We start from the raw sequence: 16,062 nt of genomic DNA on the forward strand, positions 1-16,062 counted from the left end.
GAGGTTGGATGAACTATGGTTGTTTTTTTTGTGGTTGACGCTAGCTGAAAAACCAAAAGTAAAACAGCACAGCATCAGGCCATTCGATGTTGTGTTGTTTTAGTAATAAACAAGGTGTTTCTAGCGTCACTTTAAATAAAGTAAAATGTAAGGGCTTGACACGTTTGGCACCAGCGGCCTTGGACTCGTCACTACAACAGTCACCTGACTTGTGGCATTTTTAGCTTTTTTCATCCTTTCCACCTATCAACCATTAGCAAAGCACAGACTGTCCTCTAAAGGAAGGTTAATAAATGTCTCTGCTCTCTCTCTCTCACTCACCATTTTTTTCATTTGCATACCAAATGAGGCCCAGAGCAAAGCGCGGCGGCTTGACCCGGGCTCATTTGTATACCGATGACTATCTGGTTGGCCGAGTCACGCACGGCAGACCACGAGGACATCCATCAGAGGCAGTGAGACAGCTGAGAGTCGACAGCATGGGATGAGTCCCACAGGGAGCAGGACTCTGAGTTGTGACTTTAAATTCCTCGCTTTATAGTGCTTGCTTTGGGTTTGACTAAACTATGTTTTTGGGCCTTTGACTTTGACGTTTCACAAATAGGGTGATCCAATTGTGAATTCCTGCAATCCCGAAATGATGCAAACAACACAAGTGGCACAGCTTCATGTTTATGGATAGATAAATTAATACATTTATCCACTACTGTCAAAACAACCAATTAAAAATTCTCGAAAAATATTCACAAAATCGGCCCTCCATAGGAACACCTATTGTGCTCGATATCAAATAGTGTAATATTTCTTCTTTTTACTCTAGATCTTTTCCAGTTTGTTTTATTCATAAGTTTAATTTAATATTATATGGCATTTAGCAATTATTCATATTGTGTTCATTTATTTTGATTATTGTTGTTTTGTTCTGTTTTTGTTTGTTTGAATTGCACTGAGGTGACCTAATAATGAAAAGGTCCAGGATCAGGTGGGGAGGGGCATTTCTGCGAGCATGCTTTCCCTGTCTCTTTGTGTGCTCCTACAGCTGGTGCTCATGTTTTATCCAGCAATCCATGAAAAAAACATGCATGAGGTCAATGCCCTGTCAGTTTGCTGGACAATGTGATGAAGACAACGATCTGGTCCCTGTTCTGCTAAATAGCAACTGCTTAGGGAACCAATTTGTCTGCACCGTTTACGTGGCCAATAAAGTCTCTTCTATTCTGTTCTACGGGCTAATTCAGCAGATGGCAGGCTCACGGTTTGGAGCCGTGCTAGGGTTCTGAAGAAGAAAAACACTGACTCATATTTGTTTTTTCTCCTGCCGTGTGCTGTTGCAGAACATTTCCATAAAGGCTGATCTGCATTCTGTCTCCACGGTAACAAGCAGCATTGAGTGTGTGTGTGTGTGTGTGTGTGTGTGTGTGTGTGTGTGTGTGTGTGTGTGTGTGTGTGTGTGTGTGTGTTCCCTCAGGTCTTTGTGTGAAGAGATGAAGAGCAGTTTTGTTTTTTGGTTGTTTTTTTTGTGCTGAGCCAAATGAGAATCATATTGCCAGGTATTGAATGAAACATGAGCTCACTGCATCAGAAGATATCCATACTGATGATAAATAAATCCATTTTGGTCACATGACACTGATCGCATGTCTAAGTAAGTGCCACTACATGACCCAACCACCTGTGGACTACATTAACCTGACTTCCCCGGGTTTCTGGAGAAAGACGTGAGAAAAAAGGGCGCTGCTATTTTCAGTTCAGTCATACATTTGTGAGCATTGTGGAGTGAGAGACGTAATATAGGCCATGCTGCTAACCAAACAAACTCAGAACGGGCGCAAAAAGGCAGAAATAGACATACACATAGAAGTATGTAAAACCTTGTGGTGTTGATGGTTGGCAGGGATGCAAAACAATCAGGACCGATCAACTCGTAAGCACATATTTCAGCTGAGTTCTATTTTTAAGACCTCAGAGGAGGTACGGTGGGAAATTCTGAGATCGAGGCTGTGAAATCAAAACTTCAGATCAAAAAGATTTAGATCTTGAAGCAGCACTATGTTGTTTTTTTTGACATTGAAAAAATCATTTCAAAATAGATTTCACAATACATTCCACTAAGGCTAAACTAGCAGCACTGGTCAGAATTCTGATTAGGCTGGTTTGAATTTAGCAGACACAACGTTGGTCCAATCAACTTCCACTTTATCTCAAAATGGTCTGATTTGTAGGCAAACACGGAATATATCCCATAGATACTGTTTATGAGCTTTCGATGTGACACATAGGGCCAAGGACAGCATACCAACAGCCACAACAAACTTTCAGAAGGGCAATTATATCTGTCAAAAAAATATCCAGAGGGATTGTTGGAACTCTGCAGGTGGATATTTTAGACTTGCATAAAAAGTCTATACAGACATTGTTGACAATATCAAATAAACTGAGTCTCAACGCAGCATTATCGGCGCAACACGTCAGACTGAAGTGATTTACGCCGACTGGCCCGCCGTGCTCGATGTTTAATCGGCTCCACGCGATCGCTCCGCGCCGTCTGAACGCTCGCAGACGCGATGCAAAGCCACGGAGGGCTGCCGCTCCTCAGACCTCCGGCAAATTACAGGCCGATGGGACAGAGTATGCAGCATCTGTCCGCTGGGCCTCCGTCTGTTGTTTCATCCACCTGTCACCCTGCTCAGCCATGCTGCTCAGGTGACTACGGGATAATTACAGAGATTTACATTGTCTTAGAGGAAATTGGAGGACTTAGCCCAGGTGTGATGTTTGGAGGCCCCTCATTACTCTGATCAGCCCTGAGCCGCTGATTTCCACCCAGTCTCTCGCCAATTAGCTCCGTGTCTGCCTCCCTGCAGCGGCGCAGGACTGTTTAACAACAATCACAAGCTTTTTTTTTTTTCTAAAGGTTTTGGCCTTTCCGTACACCGTGGCGTCAAAAGCTGTTTTGCGAAATCTTTGTTTTTGATACGCCCGAGAAGAATAAGCACCGTTTATTTGCACAGAGTCGGAGAATCGCCCAGGGAGTAGCGGGTGACATGCACACAGGCCGTCTAGCAGCGGCCGTGCTCCGACTTGCGGGCCGCCACCGGCAGCCAGTAATTGGCCCCGGAGGATTCAGGGCGTGCAGGACGCTCGGCGTGAGCGCATGACGCAGCCCTATCCCGTAATCTCGAGTGGGGCAAGTTGCCATAGAGAAGCGGAGCGAGGCACGCCAATTATTACTGCATCTCCTCTTCTTCCACAACACCTGCTTGGCTCATCTGGCGGCCCCGACCGCTGCAGGGTGACATCAGTGACGTGCAAAAGAGGAGAGATGAGCCGCCTCAACCTCGTCTGGCTGCAGCAGGGCGGATCTGTTTATGGTGCGAGTGCATGTGTGCAATGAAATGATTGGTTTTGCCGAATAAAATGCCTGAATGTGCTGAATTTTTAAGGCCTGGTTTTACTTTCAGCATGTTAAGAGATTTCCAAGAGTCCTATAAGGGATGCAGTTCTCCCACTCTCTCTCTCTCTCTCACTCACACACTTACACTTACACACACACACACACACACACACACACACACACACACACACACACACACACACACACACACACACACACACACACACACACACACTTGACAACATAGACAGATAACCTAACGATCCCTTGCAGGCTCACTCTTACTCTCCACCCACTCATTTATCAAAATCTATCAGGCTTCAGGATCTCATGGTAAATATCTTTAGTAGATTTAGTAGATAAAAGCGGCCACACTGTTGGCCACTGCAGTTTGGATCAAGTCAACTCTGAGCGAGGTGTTTGGGCTCTATGACTTTTGCATCCCGGCGCATTAAACTGTTGATTGGCTAAACACCACAGAACAACAACAAAACGTTAAAAAGGCCTGGTTTGTCCAATCATTTGAATGGGCTTCTCAGGCAAAAGACGTTTCCTAATGGCTTTTGATAGCAAGAATACGTGGCAATACAGTAACACAGCAAGTCAGGTTATGTTGATCATTATTGGCTGCTGGGTTCTCTCTGTCACAACTTGCTCATTGTTCTGACATGCACCTGCAGGAAGTTGAGCTGAAATCCCAATTGTGTTTCAGAATGTGTAAATCTTTATTCTCATTCCAGTACAGAAAGCCTACAAAATGCATTTTAATATACAGTATATTCTTTACCCACAATGCACTAACTTGTGTATGGATTGCAACATTAAAAGGAAAAAAAAAAGCTCCAAATTCTAAATACTCATTTTCAATTATTGCCTAAGGAAAATCCAGAGCATAAAAAAAGTTTAAACAGCTCTTAATTCATGCAGGCACTGGACCCTGTTCACCAGGATACCCACTGTGTTTGTTTCACATAAGAGCTTTTCAAAAGTTCAATGTCTCAGAATCCACACACACACACACACACACACACACACACACACACACACACACACACACAACGTCTTTGGCTCCCGTCGACCGTCAAACACACCTGCAGCGCTGCTGACCGGGATCAAGTTTCAGCCATTCACAGTCGCGATGTTTCCGTTTGTTCGGGAAATGAGCGTAAATACTGACCAAGGGTCATAGCTCGCTGTGCCCCACCTTTAACGGAGCGGCGGCCTCAATGCCACAGTCGACATTGTGGAGCAGTAAAAAGGGGCTGTGTGTGTTCAGATCAAGGGCATTATGTCTCCAAACACACCTGCTGGTGTATTTTTAAAAAGTCGTAGTTGTTTTGTTCGGTGGGGTAATTAGCTCTGTGTCTAATGTGTTTAGGAAGGACAGCGGCACTGAGGTGAAGGAAGAGCTGCACGCACGTGAGTTTGCGTGCGCGCTGGACACACTCGGCCATGAAAAGAGATGAATGGCTCAAACAGAAAGTGAGTGCAATAGAGTCTTTGGGGCAGAGGTGATTCATGGAAAAGCAGCTGCAAGACATTTGGTTCAGAATGTTTTATGTCTAATATTTTCAAGCTAGAAATGCAGCCATTTGTCTTCAGGTCATATTTTTTTTGTGTAGAGAATAGAAACTGATCTCATTATGGTCTGTCTATCTTTGATTTTTTTTTTTGTTTGCTTCAAAGTCTTTTCTTTTATTATAATGTATTTAAATGCATTATCTTTTGACATGAAATTTAAAAAAGCAGCTGCTTACTTCTCCAACAATCAGGAACTAAAACATCCCTCAAACAAGAGCAGGAATTTAAAACCATTTGACATGTTCGTTTGCACCGCCCGAGATAAGTTGAGCTGCGTTCAGGGCTGTTACTGTAGCAGCTCTTGAAGTCTCGATGATGCAACAGCCTGCAGGCTCAAGTTAATATGTGCAGGAGGAAAAAGGTGCCTTCTTACTGACATTTTTCATTAGATAATATTTAATTATTTATCTCAGACATCAGAGATTGTGAGTTTCCGCAGGACACATACAGTAGTTCATTGTTTTAAACATGGACAAAGACATTTTCGGGGAATAAAACTATGAAACAAACGTGGTCTAATGTGTGTCTTTTGTGTGTGTGTGTGTGTGTCTGTGTGTGCGTAAAGGCTGATCTCTCCCACAGAGTGTATCATGGGGTCGGTCCGCAGGATAACAACAGGTCCTGCTAATGATGCAAGATGTGTTTGTGAGGGCGGGGGTGGAGTGAGGGGGGAGGAGGGACGAGCGAGGGGAAGTGGCGGTGGGGAGTCTCTGGGGAAGAAGGGTTCAGGTGAAGGCTCAGCCAGGACGAGGCCCACTGGGACCAGTTACCAAGGCAGAAACTCCACCCAGTCACACTGGTGCTCTTCACCTGCACCTGTGCCTGTGCATGAGCGTGCGCGCGCGCGCGCGCGTGCGTGCGTGCGTGCGTGTGTGTGTGTGTGTGTGTGTGTGTGAGAGAGAGACAGAGAGAAAGTCCACCACTAGTCTGACAGTAGACACACTCTGCTGTTCCCTTTGTCTTGTTTTAATACACACTTCTTTTTCTGCCTCAACACTCTTCAACTTACAATGGAGGTGGGGGTAAATTTACTGAACTAAAATTATTACTCTTAAAAACACTAATATTAAAGTTACCAATGTCTTGTCTAAATAACAAGTAATGGGCAAATATGTTCAAGCTATTGAGGTCATGTTTAACATGCTTAACTTATGCTAGCTTCCTTGGCTCAGAGTAACATTAGGAAAGCTACAAGCATTAGCATCAGTTAGCAGTCAGTCTGTCTTTGGCCGACATGGGCAGCAGGGAGCTTTGTTGAGGTGCACTGTGGACTGGGTTGCAACCTCCGTTTTGAGGAAACAACAAGGTTCCTTTTAGCTGTGGCAAAAGTAGGAAGCAACAAGGGCATGTTGCCCTAAAGGACCACAAAAGAAGACAAAGAAGAAGTGACAGAGAGCGTGGCTGCAGCGGAAAGAGATTGGCTGAAGTTGAGCCTCAAAACTGCCAGTAACTTGACACCAAATAAAATTCACCAAGCTGGTGAAAATCGTGGCAAATGAAGTTTCCAGGAAAAGTCACAACACCGTCATAACGCCGCGTTTACTGATGTACGACCGCAGCCCTCAATGATGTTTTCTGTATAGAAGCGTCACTCTTTTTACCGCACTTATCGCCGTCTCATCCCTTGGCCAGACCTCTGCATATAAAATCCAGTGGGAGAGCTCTTTTTCACATTGCCGTATCTGCCGGCTGTAAATTAGCGTTGAGCAATGCCAGGGAGGGTTCAATTAAGTCAAAGATTTATCGCCAGACGTAAAAGGAAATCTTTTTACTGTTCCTGGGCCTGCTGACTGCTGCTGCCGCCGCCAAAATATACACCTGACCTCAGCAGTGAGGTGGGAGACGGTGAGAACTTCAACCTGTCCATGTAAAGGACGCCAGCGTTCCAGGAGAGCAAACATGCATCACAGCGATTCAACAAAGTAAAAAAGATCGCTAGTTAAAGGATTACGCTTTTTGGGTTTTTTTTTTTAAAAAAAGAAAAGGATGCTGATTCATGTGCAGCGTAAAGTGCAGCATATCTTATCAGAGCAAGCAAGGGTAATGATGTTTTAAGATTTTGGTTTCTATTGAAGGCACTGGTAAGCTTCCTTGTAGCTTTGTAAAAAAAAAAACGTAGGGAAAAAAAACGTCACGATCTGGAGTGTGCATATTTAGCATTGCGGTGGAAGTTAGGAAATCCGTGTGCGAGAGATTGCTGCCCGGTCTACAGGAGGAAGAGGATGAGTGAAATGTATCTGACAACAACTGACATGGCGGCGGAGGAGAAGTCGATATTATCAATGCGACAGTTTGGAGAGCTTCAAAATTGTGGCCAAAGAGGCAACCGTATATTTGAAAACATACAGATGGAGAACACTATGCAGAGCGTGTACATACATATCATTTGGATGAGCCAATGCTGAGCATAACTGAGCCTCCGACTGTCACTTGTTGGGAAATTATCAACGGAGGAAATGTATTTTCTACATTCTATCAGCATGGCGCAACACGAGTGGGGGAGGACATGTGGACGGATCCAACCTGCCTCGTGGAGATAAATCATCACAAATGCATTTCTGTTTGGCGATTTACGATGGAACACCACGTTGCACACGAATACAATCTAATGTGTATCAACTATGTACATTAGCCATTAACTCCAAATATGACTTAATAAATTGCAATTTGGAAGCGGTTACACAAGAATATGACTGCCGCTAAAATATAGTTTTGCAAATGTGTGAAACTCCCTGGTTTCACAGCCCCGTGATCTCGATTCATACAGGTCAGTATGCGAGTGAGGGTGAATAACTGTCAGACTTCTTTCACGTCGCGCGGGAAGAGGACAGTGAGTGTCAAAGTCCACAGGTTTTTCCTTCCAGGAAGGCGCGTCACCCACCGCATGGCAGGAGGGCTACACATTAACACACTGGCAGCAGTCGCTCGCTAAGAGCTTCGCCGCCGTTTTACAACCCCTCCAAACACACCCTGCGGATTTGGGCGCCACTCTGTCAACAGGGCAGTCTTCACCCTCCCCCGGATGTAGTGTAAAAATACAGCAGAACTAAGTTCCACAATGAGCGGCGGCGCTGTTGTTGTTGCCGTTGCCATGGAGACCAGCTCTTCTCCCGACAAGGTGCCTGGGGGTCAGGTAGAGCTGGCGTTTGGTTGCTGAAGTGCACGCTGCACGTGAGCACCTTGTTCGCAGAGTATAATCTGATCGTCCAGGAAGAGGACGGTGTAAAACAGCCATGAGTCAACATCCTGAAAAGCCCTGGATGGAAAGGGGCTTTTTTTCCCCCTTACGTTACCCGTTACTGACTTGACCGAAAAATCCGGAAGCTGACGCTGCAATAGGGTGAATAAAAACTCAAAACACAACTTGAAAGTAACAAAGCAGTGCACAATATGACAGTTCTGGTATACAACAGCCAGAGGTTTTTCGGAGTGGACGGCAAAATTCTATTCCATCAGATTTTTATCACCGATTCTGAGCGGGTCCAAGCCAACTAAAGGAGAAGCTGCGGCTACAATCTGGGCAAGTCACCAACACAGAGACAAACAACCTCCCACGTTCACGTTCACAACTAGATTATTTAGAGCTGCCAATTAACCGAATTGGACCAATGCAATCGCAGGGACAACCGTCAAACTCCTCGCACCAAGCACCTGTCGCTTGGGTGGTGGTGTCTGTCATGGGATCCTGGCGCAAAACGATCCCATTTTTCACTGATACGACAACAGACAACAAACAACAAACCACCGTTCTCACTGCGGTGATCATCACCATCAAAGCATCAACGGCAATGAAAGGTGGCATTGCATCATTCTGAAGAGTCGGCTAACCTCGCCTCGCCGCTTTTCCTGCTATCAGTACACTTTGCAATCCTGGCGCTCACGTGACCAGGCTCCATTTCCCCCCACCCCCTCCTCGTGCGACTGACTCCCACTGCCCTTCTCGCCAGGTCTCCCGAGGGTAAGATATGAGCAGGGTTTTTGCCAACAAAGCCACTATCTGCACACGTCTCATCCGTCAAAACGTTCCCCTCGCTCCTCTCCCAGCCTGCTTCCCCGCAGGTCGAAGGCGAGCGGACACTCAATAGATGTGGGAAACACCTTCATCTTGGAAAACGCCTCCGGGCTGACCTACCTCTTGACGAACGTGACCCACTCGTGCTCCCGGGAGCGCCACCCGGGGATCAGGGGGGGACGGGGACGCTCCAAAAAGAAGTCGCCTCGTCTCCCCGTCTCTCGACACTCATCGTGTGTCTGTGCTGGACCAGCAGAAAGGAGAGTGGAGGCTGAGATGTTGGTAGCTGTGATGTGTGTTGGGAGGAATGCGCCGGTGTTATCACTCAGGCCGAGTTATGCAAGAATGGTTCGGTGGAAACCTTTGCCTGGTACAGTGTGTCGGGCCTCAGCCTCCTTGAGCACGGGCTGAACACACACTCAGCAGCATATGAGTATACACACAAGCGCGTGCGCGCGCGCACACACACAATGAGATCCTGCCCTGAAGATCTTCTAATTACCCTGAGTGAAGGGGAGGCACTCAGACACAAGGAGGGCCGACCAGCAGGGTTATCGCACACACATGCAGGACTTCCCATCCTGCTCCACATCTACTATATTTAGCCTTTATCTGTGGCTCTTTTTCTCCCACAGAGGGCAGAGGTGTACGGGAGGCAAATTGAAGGGAGAAAGTTTATCTCGAGAGAAAAAGATTTTTCTTTTCTAAAAGCCTTTTTTTTTTTTACCACGACTTGGGCTCGACCTCACAGAGTTAAGCAACCAGGTTTCCAAACAGAGCTGGATAATGGAGAAAAATGTTGAGGCAGACCCAGAAAATGTGTGGTGATGACCTTGTAATCCACAACATTTAAGGAGGAAGAGTTAAAGCAGTTTAACTAAAGCAGTGCATAGGTCTCCCTTAGTGATTCTTTGGATATGAAACTGCCACAAACACCTAAAAAAGTGCCACGACTTCCAAGAAATTAATTCAAATCTTAGCAGCATAGCTGCCTCTCACATTTAGTCCTTTATATTTGTGTTCAATGTGAAAAATGTTATTGTTCAGCGGGTGGTTCAAAATTCATCAAAGAAACTACCTATCTTAAGCATAATTGTACTTAACAAAATGTGTTCAGGAGATGTTTTTTAGGCCTTCAAGGTCTCTGTTTGTATTCATATTTGTCTTGAAGCAAAAAAAAAAAAAGGACCAGAATGTCTCCAGAGGTTAAACCCGATGTGGAACGGGGCTGCAGCCTCGGGGGGGGTGTGCACGGCCTCTGAATGGAGTGACAGTGAGGTGAGGAGGAGTGGTGTCAGGTGAACACATGAAAGAGGGGAGGTCGCTGGATTTAGGGCTTCTACTCCTTTTTTTTGGTTTTGGGGGGTTTTCAAAGGAGACAGCTGTCGACTGCACAAGGCCCCGACTCTATTCATGTGTGTGTGTGTGTGTGTGTGTGTGTGTGTGTGTGTGTGTGTGTGTGAGGGTGAGGGGGTGAGCACAGGCAGAGACCATGCCAATATACACACACATCAAAAGGAGTATGTGTATTTCTATGTATGTGTGAACTGAGCAAATCAGTTTGGTTCTGATATACACAGACACACAGAAAATGACTGCATTAGTCAGACAATCATGTGACTTTTTTCTATTTCTTTCAACTTACCTTAACTAATAAACCAGAGGTAAAAATATTTAATATTTACTAAAATAAACCTCAGCTGGTGTATAGGCGCAGGTTTGGCTTTTGCACATTACAAATTAAACACATAGGCATAAAGATTAGAGAGAGAGAAAGCAAATCAAACTGTTGGGATTGGCGTAATTAATCGTTCTGGGAAAATGTCCAGCATTTTTCGAAAAAGAACTTGGGATAGTAATTGGACAAACCTTTGGCGCTTGTCTCTCAAAGTGGAACAGAATGAGCCTGGTAGCCACAGTTCGGGGATTTCTATTGGGACAGACAAAGTAGTCAACAACCACTCCGGAGGGATAAGAAAATAATTTTATCCCTACGAACCATCTTCATCGTTAAAAAGGGAACAGAGATTAGCGTATAATCACCTTAGCTAACGCCTCCATGATGCTTCTCGGGCAGTTGATTTAAAAAAAAAAAAAAAAAAAAAAAATACCGTCTTCATCTTCATGAGTGATGTTTAAGAACACTTGGCAGTTACTTTTATTCACTGGAATGTGGACACCATGTTGAAATGTTGAAACTTTTCCGGTTCGCTGTGGGGATGCTGACACCGCCGCCAACAGACAACAATGGCATACAAAAAGGGAACGTAAACGCGCGTCCGTTGCTACTGTCCTTAAACAGGCAGCAAGTTTTCACTCTCTCACACACTAAATCAATCCGAGCCGTGCCAGGGTACGATTGGCGCCCGAAGTCCAGTTTGTTTGACTGGTGTGGTCTCTCTACTGGCCGTGATGCGGCTTGAGGGGGAGGCGGTGTGTGGTTCGAATGCGGTACAGGTGTTCTTCCGCCAGTAGAACCACGGCCGCGCGTCCAACGGGCGCTACGTGACCGTTTGAAATGCGACCATGGCGGCAAGACGCCGCATCGCACAACTACCGATCAGCACTACCGCGTGCGGGCGATCAAGCTGTTCACAAAAACTGACAGCCCGCGCGCATCGACAAATGTGCTGTGACGTTGAGTCGTCGCGTGTGTGTGTGTGTGTGTGCGCGCGCGCCCTATTCCAATTTACGTGATGACGTTGCAGCGAAACAGGCGTGCGTAGAGCCCCCTGGAGGTGACTGTGTGTGTAGCAGCGAAAAGGTCTCGCCGCCTCACCTGCTACTACTATGGCAAGCCTTTTGGACATTAAACAAAGATTTCTAAAAAAAAAAAAAAAGGGGGGGGGGGGGGGGGAGCTTCGTAACTGACAGGGAAGGAATACGACGTCATTTGTCCTCGGAAGATCGTCTTCGTTGATGTCTAAAATGACAATTGTGGATAGAAAGAATAACATTGTAGATATCTGAAAAGTTATTGTTGACTTGGAAAATTAGATGTATAGATATCTGTAACACACATCTACATTAACTATTAAATGTTTAAAAAAAAAAAAAAAAAAAGGCTTGCCATATTACTACAGCCTCAGCTGCGTGATGCTCCCAGTCAGATCTCTAGCTCCACTTGAAGCAACATTTTTGTTTGTTTTGTTTTGTTTTCTTGCCGCCTGAGCTGCGTCACAGTTGATATTTGCATCAGAGGGAAATCAGCTGTGAGAGGAAGAGTGGCAGCGCCCACGCCCTATTGTTTCCATTCACCTCCCTGATGTTTTTTATCAATATTTGTGACTGACACTGACTTATTTATCCATCATGCAATTCTTTCGACTTACACAACCTGCATCTCCACTGGGTATTTTGAATTAAAAGGAGACAATTTTAAAACTAAATATGAGACCAATAACGCCTGATTAATCCTCAAACACGTCCCCTTTACAAAACAGTTTATTAATGCAAACAGTGGCCTATTTTCCACTGAACCCGGAAACTTGATAAATGAATAATTGAGGCTATTCAACTATTAGAAACATCTCTGTGTGCTGTAGTGGGGCGCAGCAACAGGTGGTTGACGTGATCGGAATTAACCTTTTAATAAAAAAAAACAAAAAGGATTATGGAATAATAAATTATTGTTTCATTTTATTTTTATTTGTTTATTTTTTTTCATTGGGAGAAGTCACCAGAAGTGTCTAGAGATCATGGAAAGTATTTTTTTTTTTTTAATATTTTACTAGAAACATGCACACTGTCTTTTTTTAAATATTGTAAACTAAACTTAAGTGAAGAAGCAGCCAATTCCTCTTATACTGGGTTTGATGCTCTGAAAGCACGGATCCACCCCACTGGATTGGTTTGTCACTTTACAGTTGCCAGCAAGTCAGTGCAACGGCCAGCCTCTCTTTATGTTGTAATTCAAAAATCAGATCCCTCTGCCGTCTGAAAGAAACTCGCTCTCCCACATACATGACACGCATTTCCCTATGCAAATAACTTTTGCCTGCACTGAGCGGATGTAGGCGCAGCTGCAGGAGGGGGACTAGGCAGCTCGGCCAAGCCCCGACATCTATTGTTGGGACTCAACCGCAGATGCAAAACCTAGATTTGACAGCCAGACAGACCTAAGACAACTTTAGTCCGGTGGACGTTTGCACAAGGAAACCGCCACAGAGGCCTTGAAGTGACGAAAGGCCTTGGGTGTCATTTTTAACAGAGCCATCGTTATTCCACAGTATGTTTGGTGTTGTTGGACGAGAACAAAGTCCCCCCCATTCTGCTGGCTGTAGGAAACCTTGATGGAACATTGTCTGATATCATTTATGGTCTGCAAACAAGTCAACAGATTGCCTTCAGGATCCCAACAGCATTTAGGGTTCGGTAATCTCAGGACGGGATGGGGGGGGGAGCAAAGCAGGTGGCAGCACATATTGCCCGGACGTCATCGGGCCTCAATTAACCTGTTTTCTCATCCTACGCGCCCATCTGCCACGCCGCGTCCCTTTACATCTGCAAACTCCTATAGGAAATGTAATGACCACCTTCTTAACAAATCCCCCCCCGCAGCAGCAGGGAAACCACAATGGAAGGCAAAAAGGGGGTGTGGGGTGGGAGAGGTGGGGGTGTTTTCATGATGTGTTAAGCGGCGACACAAAGGTGGGGTCGGTGCGCAGGTGACAGAGGGACAACGTGGCCAGAAAGCGTGTAACGTATAATCAGGCGTGGCAGCTGCGTAGCTAAAATTCATAACACTGAAATCACAAAAATCCTCCTTCCACAACTCCGATCTCAAGCATTACATTGTCAGTCTTAATATTTTTTTTGAGCAATCAAGCTCTTTGAGCAATCAAGCTCTTTTTCAGTCACAACAAAAACAGGAAGTGACTGCTACTAGCCGCCCTTGCAAACCTCCACCCCCCGAAAAAGAAGAAACAGGAAGTGACTATGAGCCTAGCTGTTGCTCAAGAGATTAGCATGGGTGCTCTGTTAGTTGATGTTTTATCAGAACTGGATTGAAAAAAAGAAAAAAAAATTGTTTTTGACAAATTCTAACATGATGATATTTGTAGCTAAAACAGGCGTGCGTAGAGCCCCCTGGAGGTCACCTAGTGTGTAGCAGCAATAAGGTCTCAAAGCCTTACCAGTTACCACAGTCTCAGCTGCGTGGGGTTCTGTCTGCACTTGAAGCAACATGTTTGGGTTTTTTTGTTTGTTTTTTGTTTTTTTTATTTTCCTGCATCACGGTTGATATTTGCATCAGAGGGAAATCAGCTGTGAGAGGAGAGTGACAGCGTCTACGCCCTGTGTCTCCTTTCCCCTCCCTGATGTTTTTATTAGGGCAATTCGTGTCTGACACTGACTTATTTTCCCGTCATGCAATTCTTTCGATCCTTTTCCACAACCCGGATGTCCACTGGGTTGTTTGAATCAAAATGAGATTTGCAGCCAATTTTAAAATTTAATATGAGATCGATTATGCCTGATTAATCTTCAAACACCTTCCCTATTACAAGACAGTGGGTTAAAGCAAACAATGGCCTTTTATTCCATTTAACTCAGAAACCTGATAAATGAATAATTGAGGCTATTCACCCATTAGAAACGTCACTGTGTGCTGAAGTAGACAACAACAGGTGGAGTGTGTGTTTTGGGTGGTGGTGGTGGTGGGGGGGGGGGGTCACGATGTGTTAAGCAACGACACACAGGTGGAGTCGGTGCACAGGTAAGAGAGGGAGAACATGGTCAGAAAGCGTGTCACATACGATCAACTGCATCGCTAAAATTCATAGAACATTAAATCACAAAAATCCACCTTCCACAGCTCCAATCTTTAGCATTTATAGCATTTTTCAAAGTTTCATATTGCACCTTGCTACTGACTGGCATGAGCAAGATTTTACTTAGGTACCAGATGGCCGCATAGCAGTGCATCTGTTGGAAGCCTCACAAGTTTTTATTAGCATCAATAGTTTTACTTAAAATTATATTTTTTAAAAAAGGCCCCTCTTTTTTCCACATAGTTTTTCTCTGATGGCTGTTAACAATACGGTTATGATGTTAAATACTGTTTAAAATAGACGTTTAAATATGTTAAATTTGTTGTGCCAACCTATTTTGGACTTTTGGGCTCTTTTTTGGGTTTTTACATTTTTTTTCGCCCAAATAGCAGCTAACCAGTCTCAAACTTTGTGTTGTGAATCAGGGAATGAAACCATGTTCTCTTCAAACGTGATTACAAAACGGATACCATTGCTTCGTGTGGGAGCAGTCACAGCCCTTTTCCACCCGCAGTCGCTTCACTCCCGCCTGCTTCGGGAGGCGTTCTGCCACCCACCCTGATTTGCATATGTCGCCTCAGGCTATAGCAACCTGGCTCATCCTGCTGTAAACAATCTGATGGGTCCGCCCGCCGTCCAAGGTTTTCACTTCCCGTTCAAATATCTACTCAGGCCTTCTTCCCCCCCAAGTAAATACATTGAATGGATTTTTGCGTGTCAGGTTATGGAAGTAAATGAAAGTCCTTTTCTCAACCTTTTGTGCAAAAGCCTCCTCCTCATTATGAGCTTGCGGGCGCCTCCACCCGATATCATGCCGTGCCTCGCTGTGCCTAGAGAGTGAGTCAAGCTCACCTCCTTCTTGCATCAGTGGGACTCCCAGCGCAGCAACCGGCCGCCTTGCAATCCACCCGGGAGGATGGAGACAAACACCGCCTCGTCTCAGATGTGCAAAGGCCTCCTGTAAGACTCCTGCACACACAGCCCAAACACCCGGAACCCAGGTGCGGTTATCCATTAACAGCCACCGGACAAACACCGAGCAGGGGCCTCAGGGTCCATAAATGTTCACCTTTATTCGGTGTTGGATCATGATTTATACAACGAGCCCCGGTATCATATTTTAGCCGAAGCGGTCGAATGAACATGTACATTCAGAGATCTTTTTATGATCACTATCACAGAGGGCTCGGCTCATACATTCAGAAACATTTATGATCGCTGCCGCAGACGATGAGGAGGTTTCACTCCCCTGTTAGAAGAGCCACTCCCACCAGCACGGTGTGAGGATGATTGGCTGCTCTCAT

The sequence above is a fragment of the Nelusetta ayraudi genome, unplaced genomic scaffold (assembly GCF_046127955.1).
Source record: "Nelusetta ayraudi isolate G7.1 ecotype Tasmania unplaced genomic scaffold, CSIRO-AGI_Nayr_v1 ptg000019l, whole genome shotgun sequence".
Lineage (NCBI taxonomy): Eukaryota > Metazoa > Chordata > Actinopteri > Tetraodontiformes > Monacanthidae > Nelusetta > Nelusetta ayraudi.